At 36.0% G+C, this 14,572-nt stretch overlaps 1 protein-coding gene across 6 annotated transcripts in view; it reads left to right on the top strand.

Moving 5' to 3' along the window:
* PTPN4 (protein tyrosine phosphatase non-receptor type 4) overlaps positions 1-14,572 on the top strand; it is a 222,082-nt gene that overhangs the window by 19,957 nt on the left and 187,553 nt on the right. For 2 of the 6 annotated variants that reach the window (XM_042994253.1, XM_042994251.1), the window contains exon 1: positions 11,516-11,555. The exons of 2 other annotated variants lie outside the window; for them this stretch is intronic. The gene's annotated coding sequence lies outside the window, so the exon portion shown is untranslated. Of the gene's footprint in view, positions 1-11,515; positions 11,556-14,572 lie in introns of those variants that run through there. 2 more of the 6 variants (XM_042994257.1, XM_042994254.1) reach the window with 1 other exon arrangement.

Below are 14,572 nucleotides of genomic sequence, written 5' to 3'. Positions count from 1 at the left end.
CCTGCTTGTGCTGAGTCTCTCTCTCAAAAATAAACATTACACAAATTAATAAAAAAATTAGTTGCATTTCTCTATACTGACAATGAAATATCTGAAGAAGAAATAGGAAAACATTTCCGTTTACAGTAGCATCAAAAACTTAGGAATAAATAAAATACTTAAAATAAATTTAGTCAAGGAGGTGAAGGATCTATCCACTGAAAACTTAAGAATTGATGAAAGAAATCAAAGAGGACACAAATAAATGGAAAAATATTTTGTTTTCATGGATCAGAGGAATTAATATTGTTATAAAATGTCCATACTGTAGATTTAGTGCAATCCCTATCAAAATTCCAATGTCATTTTTCACAGAAATAGCAAAAATCTTAAAATTTTTGGTATCAAAAATTTGATACCAAATTTTTGACCCGAAATAGCAAAACCCGAAATAGCAAAACAGTCTTGAGAAAGAATAACTAAGTGGGAGACATTACATTTCCTGTTTTCAAACTATACTGCAAAGCTGTAGTGATCAAAACAGTCTGATATTGGCATGAAAACAAACACATAGACCAATGGAATAGAATAGGGAGCCCAGAAATAAGCCCATGCGTATACAGTCAACTAATATTTGACAGGGGAGTCAAGAATAGTCAGTGGGGAAAAGATAGTTTCTGTTATTTTTTTCAATAGTGTTTGATAAATTGGATATTCACATGCAAAAGAAAGAACTTGAACCCTGTTTTATACCACCCACAAAAATTAAATGGATTACAGACGTGGGGCGCCTGGGTGGCTCAGTCAGTTAAGCGTCTGACTTTGGCTCATGTCATGATCTCATGGTCCATGGGTTTGAGCCCCGTGTCGGGCTCTGTGCTGACAGCTTGGAGCATGAAGCCTGTTTCAGATTCTGTGTCTCCCTCTCTCTCTGCCCCTTGCCCACTCACACTCTGTTACTGTCTCTCAAAATGAATAAACGTTAAAAAAAAAAAAAAATATATATATATGGATTACAGACTTAATTGTAAGGACTGAAGCCATAACTTCTGGAAGAAAACCTAGGGGAAAACCTCCTTTGATGTTTGTCCTGGCAACAAGTTTTTGGTTTTGACACCAAAAGTGCAAGCAACAAGAGCAAACATAAATAAGCAGTACCACATAAAACTAAAAAGGTTCTGCATAGCAAAAGAAGCAATCAATAGAATGAAGAGTTAACCTACAGAATGGGAGAAAATATTTCCAAACTGTTGGATAAAGGGGTTAATATCCGAAATATATAAGGAACTTAATAGCAAAAAAAAAAAAATCCATTTTAAAAATGGACAGGACCAAAATAGACATTTTTCCAAAGAAGACATACAAATGGGCAACAGGTGTATGGAAAGATGCTCAACATCACCAACCATCAGGGAAATGGAAATCAAAATCACATTGAGATATTACCTCCCATCTGTAGGAATGGCTATTTCCGAAAAAAGAAGAGATAAATGTTGGCAGGAATGTGAAGAAAGGGAGCCCTAGTGCAGCAGCAGTGGGAATGTACATTGATGCAACCACTATGGAAAACAGAATAGAGGCTTTTCAAAAAATTAAAAATAGAGCTACCTTATGAGCCACCAGTCCTACTTCTGGATACATATCTGAAGAGAATGAAATTACTATTTCAAAGAGATAGCTGTACTGCCAAGTTCATCGCAGCATTATTCATAATATCTAAGACATAGAAACAACCTAAGTGTCATGGATGGATGAATGGGTAAAGATGTGTGTGTGTACACACCAATACATACACACAATGGAGTATTATTCAGCCATCAGGAAGAAGGTAGTCCTGCTGTTTGTGACAGCATGGATGGACCTTGAGGGCATTATGCCAAGTGAAATAAGTGAGACAAGAGAAACAAATAACTATATGATCTTACTCATATGCAGAATCTTAAAAAAGCCAAAGTCATAGAAACAGAGAGTAGAGTTGTGGTTGCCAGGGGTTGAGGGTAGTTAGGGGAAATGAAAGGTTGGTCAAAGAGTACAAACTTCTAGTTATAGGGTAAGTAAATTTGGGTGTTCCAATATTTAGCGTGATGATTATAGTTAATAGTCCTGTATTATATACTTGAAAGTTGCTAAGGGAGTAGATCTTAAATTTTGTGTGTTCTTACCACACACAAAAAGTTGTAATTATGTGAAGTGACGCATATATTAACTAACCTTGTCATGGTAATTATTTCACAATATATTCGTGTATAAAATTCTGTTGTACACCTTAAACTTACAGAATATTATATGTCAATTACATTTCAATAAAGCTTGGGAAAAAGTTGTTAGAATTTTGTCATATTTGCTCTGTGTGTGGGCATGTGTGTGCATGTATGTGCACACAAGACAGGGAGGGAGGGAGAGAGAAAATGAGACGATGAGAAGCTTTCATGTGAGTGTGATATCAAAGTAAGAGAGTTAGATGGAGTGTTATGAAGCATAATGACTCCCATTTTGATAGACTAATCCATCCACCTTCATGGTGTTTACTTTTTATTTATTTATTTTATTTTACTGTTTTCAAAGATTTTATTTTTAAGTAATTTCTGTGACTAATATGGGCTTGAACCTACAACCCTGAGATCAAGGGTTGCGTGCTCCATGGAATGAGCCAGCCAGGTGCTTCACCCTCATGGTGTTTAATCAGGACACCTTTACTCTTAGGGAAATTAATGTAGCCCCCAAAATAGGTTAATGAACCCCAATTAATGAGCCCCAAAGTGGGTTCCACAAGAGGGCTCAGTGCAGGGCACAAATTCACAAACTGTGAGATCATGACCTGAGCTGGAGTCTGGTGCTCAACCAACTGAGCCACCCAGGTGCACCAGGTTGCAGTTTTTTAAATACTTGCTTAGTTGAGCACTTTCTTTCCTTGCCATATTTCTTACATATTTTACTATTACTCCGGTTAAGTTACTCTTCTCTTCCCTTAATGTAGTAGTGCTACTCAAATGATTGTGGATTAGTCCATGGCTGGGAGGAGATGAGTATAATAACTGAGAGTAAGTAACTTTCATAATAATTGACTGAGAGTTCGATTTCTCTTAAATCTAATAAGAAAACATTAGAGCATGTATTCTGTGAATCTTTAAAAATTTTATTTTCTAGTCACTTTTATTGTATTTACAAAAACTGTGTTGGACTGTGGGAAACATACCATCTCAAAACTTAGTGTTTTAAAACAATAGTCATTTATTTTGCTCACAAATCTAATTTGGTCAGCGCTTGGCAGAGAAGATTTGTCTCTACTCCATGCAGAGGGAGCTGTGGTGGCTTGACTGAAGTTGGTTCACTTGCTGAGCTGGCAAATTGGTACTGTCAGTGGGAGCTCTGCCGGGGCTGAGAGTTGGGGGCTTGGCTTCCTTTCCACATGTGGCCTGGCCTTCCTCAGATATTGGTGGCTGGATTCTCAGGGTACGTGTCCTTACACAAAGTCAGGTGAAAGCTGTGTCTGCTTTTATGACCTGGCCTCAGCAGTCAGTGTGTCTTTTCTGCTTACTGTTACTCACCGAAGCAGACACAAAGGTGTTTCCAAACTCGTGGGGTAAGGGACATAGACTCCACGTCTTGATGGAGTGGCAAAATTCTAGAAATGTTGCTGCCGTTTTTGGAAAATACAATCTACCACAGTCCATGATGGATTAGAAATTGGAAAAAAAATGGCCTTCACCAAGCTTCCCACAAAGATAGCTTTGAGAAGCATTACTAGATGACAGTTCTGTCAGGCACTTTTATCAGCATATTAGTTTAACACACATTTGAGGGATACCTTTTTATAAATTAATATGGTAGACATAGTATGGTGCATTGGTAGCTTAGTGTTTGGCCTTTCCTCCATCATAACCCCAGCTAAGTGCTGTTAGTCATTTAAATCTTTCTTTCCCCAAAGGATGATTTAGTCCTTTTTGTATTTAAGAGAGAGTCCAAACGGCTGATAGGAGACTCATAATGCATGAGTTTGTGTGTATTTGGTGGTTTTGTTGGCCTGTAGACTTTAGGATTTAGGTCTTTTTCCTGACCTGGGGGATAGTTTTCTGAAAGAGATTCCCAGTGTTGTGCCTGGGCAAAAACTGGCTGTTAGTGTTCTAGGCAACCCAGTGTGGAAAGAGAGCAAGGGAAAGAGTGGCTCTAGTGATCCTGATGCTTCTGTATAATCTTAAAAAAAAATTTTTTTCTCTTTAGTGTTTTTATTTTTGAGAGACAGAGAGGGAGCAGGGGAAGGGCAGAGAGGGAGAGAGGGAGACACAGAATCCAAAGCAGGTTCCAGGCTCTGAGCTGACAGCACGGAGCCCGATATGGGACTCGAACCCACAAATTGTGAGATCATGACCTGAGCCGAAGTCGGAAATTTAACATACTGAGCCACCCGGGCACCCCATGATGCTTCTGTATAATTAACACATACTGTTTGAATACTACTGAGTGCAAAGTTCAGTCCTAGGTGCTAAGAGAAGTACAAAGGTAAATAGGACTTCTGCCTTTGAGGATCTTCAGTCTTAAAAAGAACATCTATACTTAGTAGACTTGAATGCTTGATTAGTAGTATTGTTCATATTCAAGATCTGTGTATTACTACTACTACTAATAGAAGTAATATCATCTGACATTTATGTAGCACTTAAAAATTACAAGTTATTTTCAGGTAATTACTACTTTAGCTAATATTTGAGCTCTACTCCTCAGTTTTTAGCATAGTGCCTGGAACACAGTGGATGCTTAATAAATATTTGATTAAGTGAACAAATGAATCTTTGAGGAATAATAAAATGATTGTAGTCTCTGGTGTCTGGCACACTAGGTCTTGTACTTTCTAGCAGTGTCACATTGAGGTTGCATAATCTCGATCACCCTGTCTTCATCTGTAGAAATAAAGTTAGTATCTCCTTATGTACCCTATAAAAATAGCTTGAGAGCACTGGGTATGAGCTCCTAAGATGGTGTATGTGTTCTCCACCTCTTGTTTTAAAACCCAGTGTACATGATGATAAGTAGAAAAAAATTACTGGTGGGGCGCCTGGGTGGCGCAGTCGGTTAAGCGTCCGACTTCAGCCAGGTCACGATCTCGCGGTCCGTGAGTTCGAGCCCCGCGTCAGGCTCTGGGCTGATGGCTCGGAGCCTGGAGCCTGTTTCCGGTTCTGTGTCTCCCTCTCTCTCTGCCCCTCCCCCGTTCATGCTCTGTCTCTCTCTGTCCCAAAAATAAATTAAAAACGCTGAAAAAAAAAAAAATTAAAAAAAAAAAAAAAAAGAAAAAAAAAAAAAAGAAAAAAATTACTGGTGTTGAGAACTAAAATTAGAAATTTTAGATAATGAGGTTTAAAATCTTAATGTTGTACTGCCTCTAGTACAATATTAGTTTAACTGTTGAATTTTTTGTATTTCTTTATTCTACATAAATTTATATTTGGAATGAATCTGATACATTAAGCAGAATATAAGTTTAGTTTGGCTTGTTTTAATTTTCACCCTTTTGTAGTAACAAAAAAATACTTTTTTCCTTTTCAATTTTTTAAAGTTTATTTATTTATTTTGAGAGAGACAGAGTGAGTGGGGGAGGGGCAGAGAGACAGAGGGAGAGAAAGAATCCTAAGCAGGCTTCAGGCTGCCAGTGCAGAGCTTGACATGGGACTTGAGCTCATGAAACTGCAAGATCGTGACCTGAGCTGAAACCAACAGTCAGAAACTCAACCGGCTGAGCCACTCATGCTCTCCTGTACTTTTATTTACATGAACTCATAAGAAAACTTAGGATATCCTTTTTCCCCTCCAAATTAACTTGTTGGGTCATTCTTTATAAAGTTTGCCAGGGCTCTTAAAAATACATATTCTTCTTCTTTTTTTTTTAACGGTCGTGTAAGAACTCCAATAGAGCATATTTAGAATAAGCAAAGAGATCACAGATGATGAAAAGTGACAACACAAATTTCACAAAATTCAAAAATACATTACTTTCACTAATTAATGGCCTGTCACACCTGTAAAGTAACATTTGTTGATTACAGAAACTTAGATCACCTCTTCATATAACTAAGTTTTTAAAAAGTTATTTTTATATGTTTAAAAAAAATCTTTTAATGTTTATTTTTGTAAGACATAGAGTGCACATGTGAGTGGGGAAGGAGCAGAGAGAGAGGGGGACAGAGGACCTGAAGCCAGCTCTGTGCTGACAGCAGAGCGCCTGATGCGGGACTCGAACTCATGAACTGTGAGATCATGACCTGAGCTGAAGTAGACCACTTAACTGACTGAGCCACCCAGGCACCGTAAAAAATTATTTTTAATTGTGTAAAGTATGCATAATGAAATTTAGCATCTTAATTATTTTTAAGTATGTGGTTAGTGGTATTAAGTATATTCATATTGTTGTGGAACCATCACTGTCATCCATCCCCAGAATGCTTTTCATCTTTCAAAACTGAAATGCTGTATACATTAAACAACTTCTCATTCCCTCCTACTTTCCCTTGGCAACCACCATTCTGCTTTCTATGAAATTGACTACTATAGATACCTTATTAGGTGGAATCAACCGGTATTTGCCATTTTGTGACTGGCTTATTTCACTTAGCATGGTCTTCAAGGTTCATCCACATGGTATGTAGCATGTGTCAGAGTTTCCTTCCTTGTTAAGGCTGAATAATATTCCATTTTATGGTTGTACCACATTTGTTTCCCCATTCATCCACTGATGGACGCTTGGCTTGCTTCCTCCAACCTTTTGGCTAATGTGAATAAAGCTGCTGTGAACTTGGGTGTATTAATATCCCTTCAGGACCAAGCTTTTCAATTCTTTTGGTTATATACCTAGAAGTGGAATTGTTGGATCATGTGATAATTTTATTTTTAATTTTTTGAGGAACCACATGCTGCTTTTCATAGCAGCACACCATTTTACTCTCCACCAATACTACATTGTTTTGATTACTGTAGCTTTGTAAAAAGTTTTGAAATGAGAAAGTGTGACACTTCTAACTTGTTCTTCTTTTCAAGGCTTCCAAGTATCTCCCTATCCTTGTTATTTTCTGTGTTTGTTTGTTTCTTTGTCTTTGACAGTAGCCAACCTAATGGATGTGACGTAGGATCTCATTATGAATTTAATGTGCAATTAATTCCCTGATCAGTGATATTGAGCAACTTTTCATGTGTTGATTGGCCCAGTTTCATACCTTTGCATGTGGGTTTCCATTTTTCCCATTACCATTTATTGAAAAGACTGTACTTTCCTCATTGAATGGCCTTGGCACCCTTATAGAAAATCATTTGAACATGTATAGCAAGGGTTTATTTTTGGGCTCTCCATTCTATTCCATTGGCCTTTATGCCAGTACTACATTGTTTTGATTAGTGTAGCTTTGTAATAAGTTTTGAATTGAGAATGTGACACCTCCAACTTTGTTCTTTTCAAGATTTGTTTTGGCTATTCACAATCCTTGGAGATTCCATATGAGTTTTAGGATGGATTTTTCTATGTCTACAAAAAATGCCAGTGGGGTTTTGATAGTTTTACATTAAATGTGGTAGATGGCTTTGGGTAGTTTTGACATCTTAATATTTTCTTCCAATCCATGAACAGAGGATTTCCATCTTTTCTTCTTCAATTTCCTTGCCTCAGTGTTTTGTCATTTTCGGTATACAGGTCTTTTGCCTCCTTAGTCTAATTTGCTTCTAAATATTTTATTATTTTTGATGTTATTGTATGAAAGTTGTTTTCTTAATTTCCTTTTTTGGATCATTGATTATGAAGGTGTAGAAACCCAACTGATTTTTACAGGTTGGATTTGTATCCTACCACTTTGCTAAATTTATTAGTTTCAGTCTGATATTAATACAGTTATGCTATCTCTGTTGTGGTTACTGTTTTTCTGGTATATATTTTTTTACATTGTTTTACATTTGAATGTAAATTGAATCTTCAGTTTCCATCCAGGAGTCGAATCTAAATTGTGTCTTTTGTAGAGATTATATAATTGGAGCAGGGCTTTAAAAAAGATCTATTGTAAAAAAAAAAAAAAAGATCTATTGTGTGAATCTTTGCCTTTTGATTTGAGTGTTTATACATTTACATTTAATGTTGTTATTGATAAGGTAGTGCTGTTTTACTAGTTTTGTTAGTCTTTGTGCCTTTTCCACTGTAATCTGTATCATAGCTTTCTTTTAAGTTGATATTTTCCAACCTGTCATTTTAATTATGTCATTTTAATTATGTCATTTATTTTCTGTATTATTTTCAGCTTATTTCTTAATGGTTTCCCTGGGAATTTACTTCTAACTGTTTAGTTGGGGATAATAGCAGATTAATCTCAAATATAGGAATTTTGCTCCTATATAGCTCACCTTCCCTTTCCTTTTTGTAGTATTGCCATATAGATTACATTTTTATTAAGTATAATCCCATCAACAGTTTCTAAGTGTTGCTTTATGCATTTGTGTTTTAAATCAGGAGGAAAAAAGTTACAAATAAAAAATAGGTTCATAGGGTTGGCCACATAGTTACCCTTACTGGTGGTTTTCATTTTTTCCTTGGATTTTATTTTATTTTTTACTTTTTTTTTTTTTTTTTAATGTTTATTTTTGAGACAGAGACAGAGACAGAGTGTGAGCAGGGGAGGAGCAGAGAGAGAGGGAGACACAGAATCCGAAGCAGGCTCCAGGCTCTGAGCTGTCAGCACAGAGCCCAACACAGGGCTCGAACTTGCGAACCATGAGATCATGACCTTAGCTGAAGTCAGACATTTAACTGACTTAGCCACCAAAGTGCCCCTCTTCCTGTGGATTTTAGTTGCTCTCTAAATGTCCTTTCATTTCATCTTTTAGTGTTTTTTTTTCCCCTAGGGTAGATCTGCTAGTGACAGATTCCTTTAGGTTTTGTTTTGTTTGTTTTTTTGGACCTCTCTTAAATTCTTCATTTATGAAGTATTGTTTTGCTGGATATTGAGTTCTTGTAGATAGTCTTTTTCTGTTAGCACTTTGTGTCATTTATTGCCCTTTGACCTACATGGTTCCTATTAGATATTAGTCTGTAAATGTTATTGAGGATCACTTGTAGGCAATGAGTCACTTTTTTCTTGCTACTTTCAAGATTTTCTTTTTCTATGTGCTTTAATAGTTTAAGTAGGATATGTCTAGGATCTGGTTGAGTTTATCTTTTTTGGAAGTCAATGGATTTTTCTGATGGGTGGCTTAAATTTTTAAACATCAAATTTGGGGACTTAATCTGCCATTTGCCATTTTCTTCAAATATTTTCTCTGCCTCCTTTTTAGTTGACTGTTCTGAGACTTCCATTATAAATATGTTAGTGTAGTTGATTATGGTGTCTCTCAGGTCTCAGACTCTTCTTTTTTTTTTTTTTTTTTTTTTCATTCTTATTCTTTCTGGTCCTCAAATTGGCTATTTTCAATTGACTTATTTTCAAGTTCACAAATTCTTTTTTCTCTTGAAAGAGAAAAAATTTCTCTTGAAAACAAAAAGTTGTTTCCTTTATATTTGGACTATCCTGTGTTTATAACCATTTAATATCATTGTATAGATGATTCTTTGAGAGTAAATTGACCACTTGAAGATTAGTCAGTTTGTTTTTCAGCTTAGAGTGCATCACCTGGTTATATCATGGTCCCTAAAATAACCCTTGGAGGTGAGTGCTATTACTTTGACCATTTTGTAGATGAAGCAAATGAGGCAGAAGTAGGTTAAATAGAATAAACATACATCTGGTGATCATCTATATTCTTAATAATAGGCCTTATTGTAATAGCATATAGAACAGTCTCTACATCTGAATTCTTGTGACATCTAAGGTTCAAACTGAGTATTAAAAATTTAAATTTACATTGTCAGCATTTGCCACTAGTAGAAGAAATCAGCCATATTAACATGATGAAGTGGCCAAAATGTGCATTATGTTAAATTAAATTGAATTTTCTTACATAATCAGGAGATTATGAATCATAATGTCAGAATTCTCTACATATTTTCCCTCTTAAGTGGTTTGACTGTATGCTTTTTAACAGTTTTTTTAAAAAAGTTATTTATTTGAGAGAGAGAGAGCAAGTGGGGTACGGTGAGAGAGAGAGAGAGGGAGAGGAAGAAGAAGAATCCCAAGCTGGCTCTGGGCTGAGAGCAGCACAGGGTTCCATCTCACAAACTGTGAGATCATGACCTGAGCTGAAATCAAAAGTCAGACTAACCGACTGCGCCACCCAGGCATCCCTTGTAACAGTTTTATTGAAATAAAATAGCATATAATTAACTGTATATATATTTGAAGTATAGTATTTGATCAGTTTTGACATATTTATACATCCATAAAACTTCTCATCACCACAATCAATACAATGAACATGCGCTTTACTCCCAAAAGTTTCCTTGTGCCCCAGTGTGATCCCTTCCTCCACACTGCTGCACCTGAGGGAACTGCTGCTCTGCTGTCACCAAATATTACTTGGTATTTTTTAGAATTTTATATAAATGGAATCATATAGTATGTACTCTATTTTCTTTTTTTTAAGTTTATTTATTGTGAGAGAGAGCGTGCATGGGGCAGAGAGAGATGGGGAGAGAGAGAATCTCAAGCAGGCTCTGCACCATCAGCACAGATCCCGAAGTGGGGCTAGAACTCACAAACTGAAGAGATCATGGCCTGAGTTGAAATCAAGAGTCGGACCCTTAACTGACTAAGCCATCCAGATGCCCCTCCCTGTATTCTTTTTTTTGATCTAGTTTCTTTGAGCATAATTATCTTGAGATTTGTACATCTTGTTGTGTATATCAGTAGTTCTGTTTTCATTATGTACTAGTATTCCATTTTATTAACAAACCACAGGTGAATAAGTATGTACCACATGCGAATAAATTCATTTACCTGTTAATAGACATTTGTTTTGTTTCCAGTGTTTACCTAAACGAATACAAGCCTTGATATGGACATATGCATTTATTACCTGGAAATGGAATGGATGGCTTATAGAGTTGGGAGTAAGTTCAAATTTGTAAGAAAGTGCCAGGCTGTTTTCTAGTGTCATTGTGACACTTTGTATTCCCACCAGCAATGAATGAGAGATCCATTTTTCCTGCTCTTTGCCAGCATTTAGTGTTGTTCTATCCTGATGGGTATGTAGTGATCTTGTGTTATGGTTTTAATTTGCAATGTCTGATGATGTTGAGCATCTTTTTATGTGTGGGTAATCCCCGCATTGGGCTCTGTGCTGACAGCTCAGAGCTTGGAGCCTGCTTTGGATTCTGTGTCTCCCTCTCTGCCCCTCTCCTGCTCATGCTCTGTCTGTCTCTCTCTCAAAAATAAACATTAAATAAATAAATTTAAAAATTCTAAAAATACTGTTAAAATATATATACTTTTCTTTTAACTTTATTTAAAAAAAATACTTATTTTTGAGAGAGAGAGAGAATATGAATCAATCCCAAGCAGGCTCTGCACGAAGCCTGATGCAGGGCTTGAACCGTGAACTGTGAGTGAGATCCTGACCTGAGCCAAAATCAAGAGCCGGACAACTTAATGTACTGAGCCACCCAGGGATCCCAAAAAGTACGTATCTTAATTAAAAAATACTTCATTGTTGGGGCGCCTGGGTGGCTCAGTCAGTTAAGCGTCTGGCTTTGGCTCAGATCATGATGTCGTGGTTTGTGGGTTTGAGTCCCATGTCAGGCTCTGTGCTGACAGCTCTTAGCCTGGAGCCTGCTCAGATTCTGCATCTCCCTCTCGCTCTGCCCCTCCCCGCCTCTGTCTCTCAAAAATAAATGTTAAAAAAAATTTTTTTAATACTTCATTGCTAAAAAATGCTATACATGAGTTGTAATTACTGGTCACAGATCATCATAACAATTATAATAATAATAATGAAAATAAGTGTGAATATTGAGAGAATTAAATGAAATGTGACACAGAGACTTGAAGTAAACAAATGCTGTTGGAAGAGTGGTGCCATAAACTTGTTTGATGCCGGATTGCCACAAACCTTCAATTTGTCAAAATTCAGTATCTGTGAAGTACAGTAAAATGAGGTGTGTCTGTATATCTTGGTCAAAATTTAGTTGTCCATATATGTGTAGATCTCATTTTGGACTCTTATTTTGTTTCATTCCTTTATTTATCTTGATGTCAATACAATAGTGCCTTCGTTTCTGTAGCTTATAATAAATGAGTTTTAAAATCAGTAGATTTAGTCTCCCATTTTCTTTCTTTTTTGAAGTTGTTTTCAACTATTTTCAATTCAAATCTTTTTATGACCTATTTAAGTCTCTTTCATTTTCATATAAACTTTAGAATGGTTTGTCAATTTCTGTAAGAAGCCTGCTGTGATTTTTAGTGAGATTGCCTTGAATCTATAGATCGTCTAACCTGTGAACACAACATATCCCCTCATAGATTTTATTTCTTCCTTAGTAATAAATATTTCTTCCTTGGTTTTGAAGTTTTCAGTTTTAATGCTATTGTAAATTATATTATTTTTAAAATATTTTTTGGTTGCTAGTTTATTAGAAATACAATTAATTTTTACCTTTGGCATGATATTTTGCTTTGCTAAACTCAGTTATTCTAGCAGCAGCTTTTTCTTTTGTAAATCTTCAGATTCTCTATGTAGCTAATTATGCCATCTGCAAATATTGATGGTTTTTCTTCTTCCTTTGTAACCTCAATGACTTGTATTTCTTTTTCTTGCCTAATTGCTACTCCTCACCCCTCCACTGCAGTTCTGAATAACAGTGATGAGAGCTGATCGGATTTCCTCGTTTTGTTCTTACTATTAGCTGGAAGCCATTCCATTCTTCAGTGTGAAGTATGATGTTAAGAATGTTTTCCACAGATGTCCTCTATCATGTCAAGGAAGATTTGCGTGTCCCCTGTTTTATTCTCTACCACCCGTTTCATCTTTCTTGTACTTTCTTGCTACTGCCAAGCCATGTCATTTGTTTCTTTTTGTGACAGCCTAAACCTTTTAATCTGTATTTGTGATGATTGAAAATAAACTATCATTTTGTCCTTTGAAGTTAAAAGAAATTCAGAAAGAATGTGCTTTTTACTGAACAGAAAACATTGTATTAACATTAGAATTCTAAATATGAAAGAATTTTATCTCAGAATTTTAATTCACCACTATATGAATATGCCTGAATGCTTTTTCTGTCTCTTATTATATTTGCCCGTAATTTATGTAGTTTGAATATCACCATTTATGCTCAGCTCTTTTGACTTAATATGCATAAATTTTTAATGTCTGTAGACAAAAAGATTTATCATAATTTTAGGTCTTTTAAGAATATTTAAAATTTTATTAGTACATTGAGTATAAAATGACTGAACATTTTTATAGATCACAATTCATGTTCTTTTATTTTTTATTTTTATTTTTTTATTATTTTTTAATGTTTATTTTTTATTTTTTAAATTTATTTTTATTTATTTATTTTTTATTTAAAAAATTTTTTTAATGTTTATTTACTTTTGAGAGAGAGAGAGAGAGAGAGAGAGAGAGAGGAAGGGCCAGAGAGAGAGGGAGACACAGAATCTGAAACAGGCTCCAGGCTCCGAGCTGTCAGCACAGAGCCCGACGCGGGGCTCGAACTCACAAACCGTGAGATCATGACCTGAGCCGAAGTCGGACGCTTAACCGACTGAGCCACCCAGGCGCCTCTGTTTATTTATTTTTGAGAGAGAGAGAGACAGAGTTTGATCAGGGGAGAGGCAGAGAGAGAGGGAGACACAGAATCCAAAGCAGGCTCCAGGCTCTAAACTGTCAGCACAGACCCTGTCACGGGGCTCGAATTCACAAGTGGTGAGATCCTGACCTGAGCCGAAGTTGGATGCTTAACTGAGCCACCCAGGCACCCCAGAATTCATATTCTTTTAAAAAGAGATGGGCTTGTTTCCACTGAAAGCAGTTATGTATACATGTGTATCAGTTTTACTGAAAACACTTTTCAGATGAAGAAAGAAAGATGTGATGGAGAATTTCAATTGACCTTTTTTTTCTAAAGCATCCTGAAGATTTGGCATAATTTTTTTCACAGTTAGAATTTTCAAGTAATAAAATTTCCCAGAAATCAAACAGAATTATTGCTTTATGAGAGGAAAGTGAATGTGGCAAAAAGTGTGAATATACTTAGTGTATTGGTAACTAAATCTTCGTAACTGAAGTGAAGATTTCATTTTATGGAGAAGTCTCAAGAGTGGATTAGACAGTTCATTTTTGCTTTAGGTCTGAAGTCTTTAAGTAGTGTTTCCCAAAAAAGTAACTTAGCACTAAAGATACTGAGTAGTGGGAGCAGTGCTAATAAGACTATTTCACAGCTAAGATTCTAAAATGTACAAGACAGAATAGTCTGGAAAATATACTTAATTTATTATACTTTTCATTTGGTTACTTAAGGAATACTTACTCTGTGCCCAGCATCTTAATAAGGTTTGGGGTTGAAAGTTATAAAAGGAAGTATAATGGTAATTATGTTAGAACCAGTCTCTGCCTACTTGGCACTTACAGCTTCTTTTGAAGGATGCTTGCAAGAGGGCTAGAGGAAAATAAAATATTTTATGCTAGAACATAA

Source organism: Panthera tigris, chromosome C1, assembly GCF_018350195.1.
Source record: "Panthera tigris isolate Pti1 chromosome C1, P.tigris_Pti1_mat1.1, whole genome shotgun sequence".
NCBI classification, from domain to species: domain Eukaryota; kingdom Metazoa; phylum Chordata; class Mammalia; order Carnivora; family Felidae; genus Panthera; species Panthera tigris.
The sequence above is the reverse complement of the archived record's forward strand: the minus strand, read 5'-3'. Positions and strand labels throughout refer to the sequence as shown.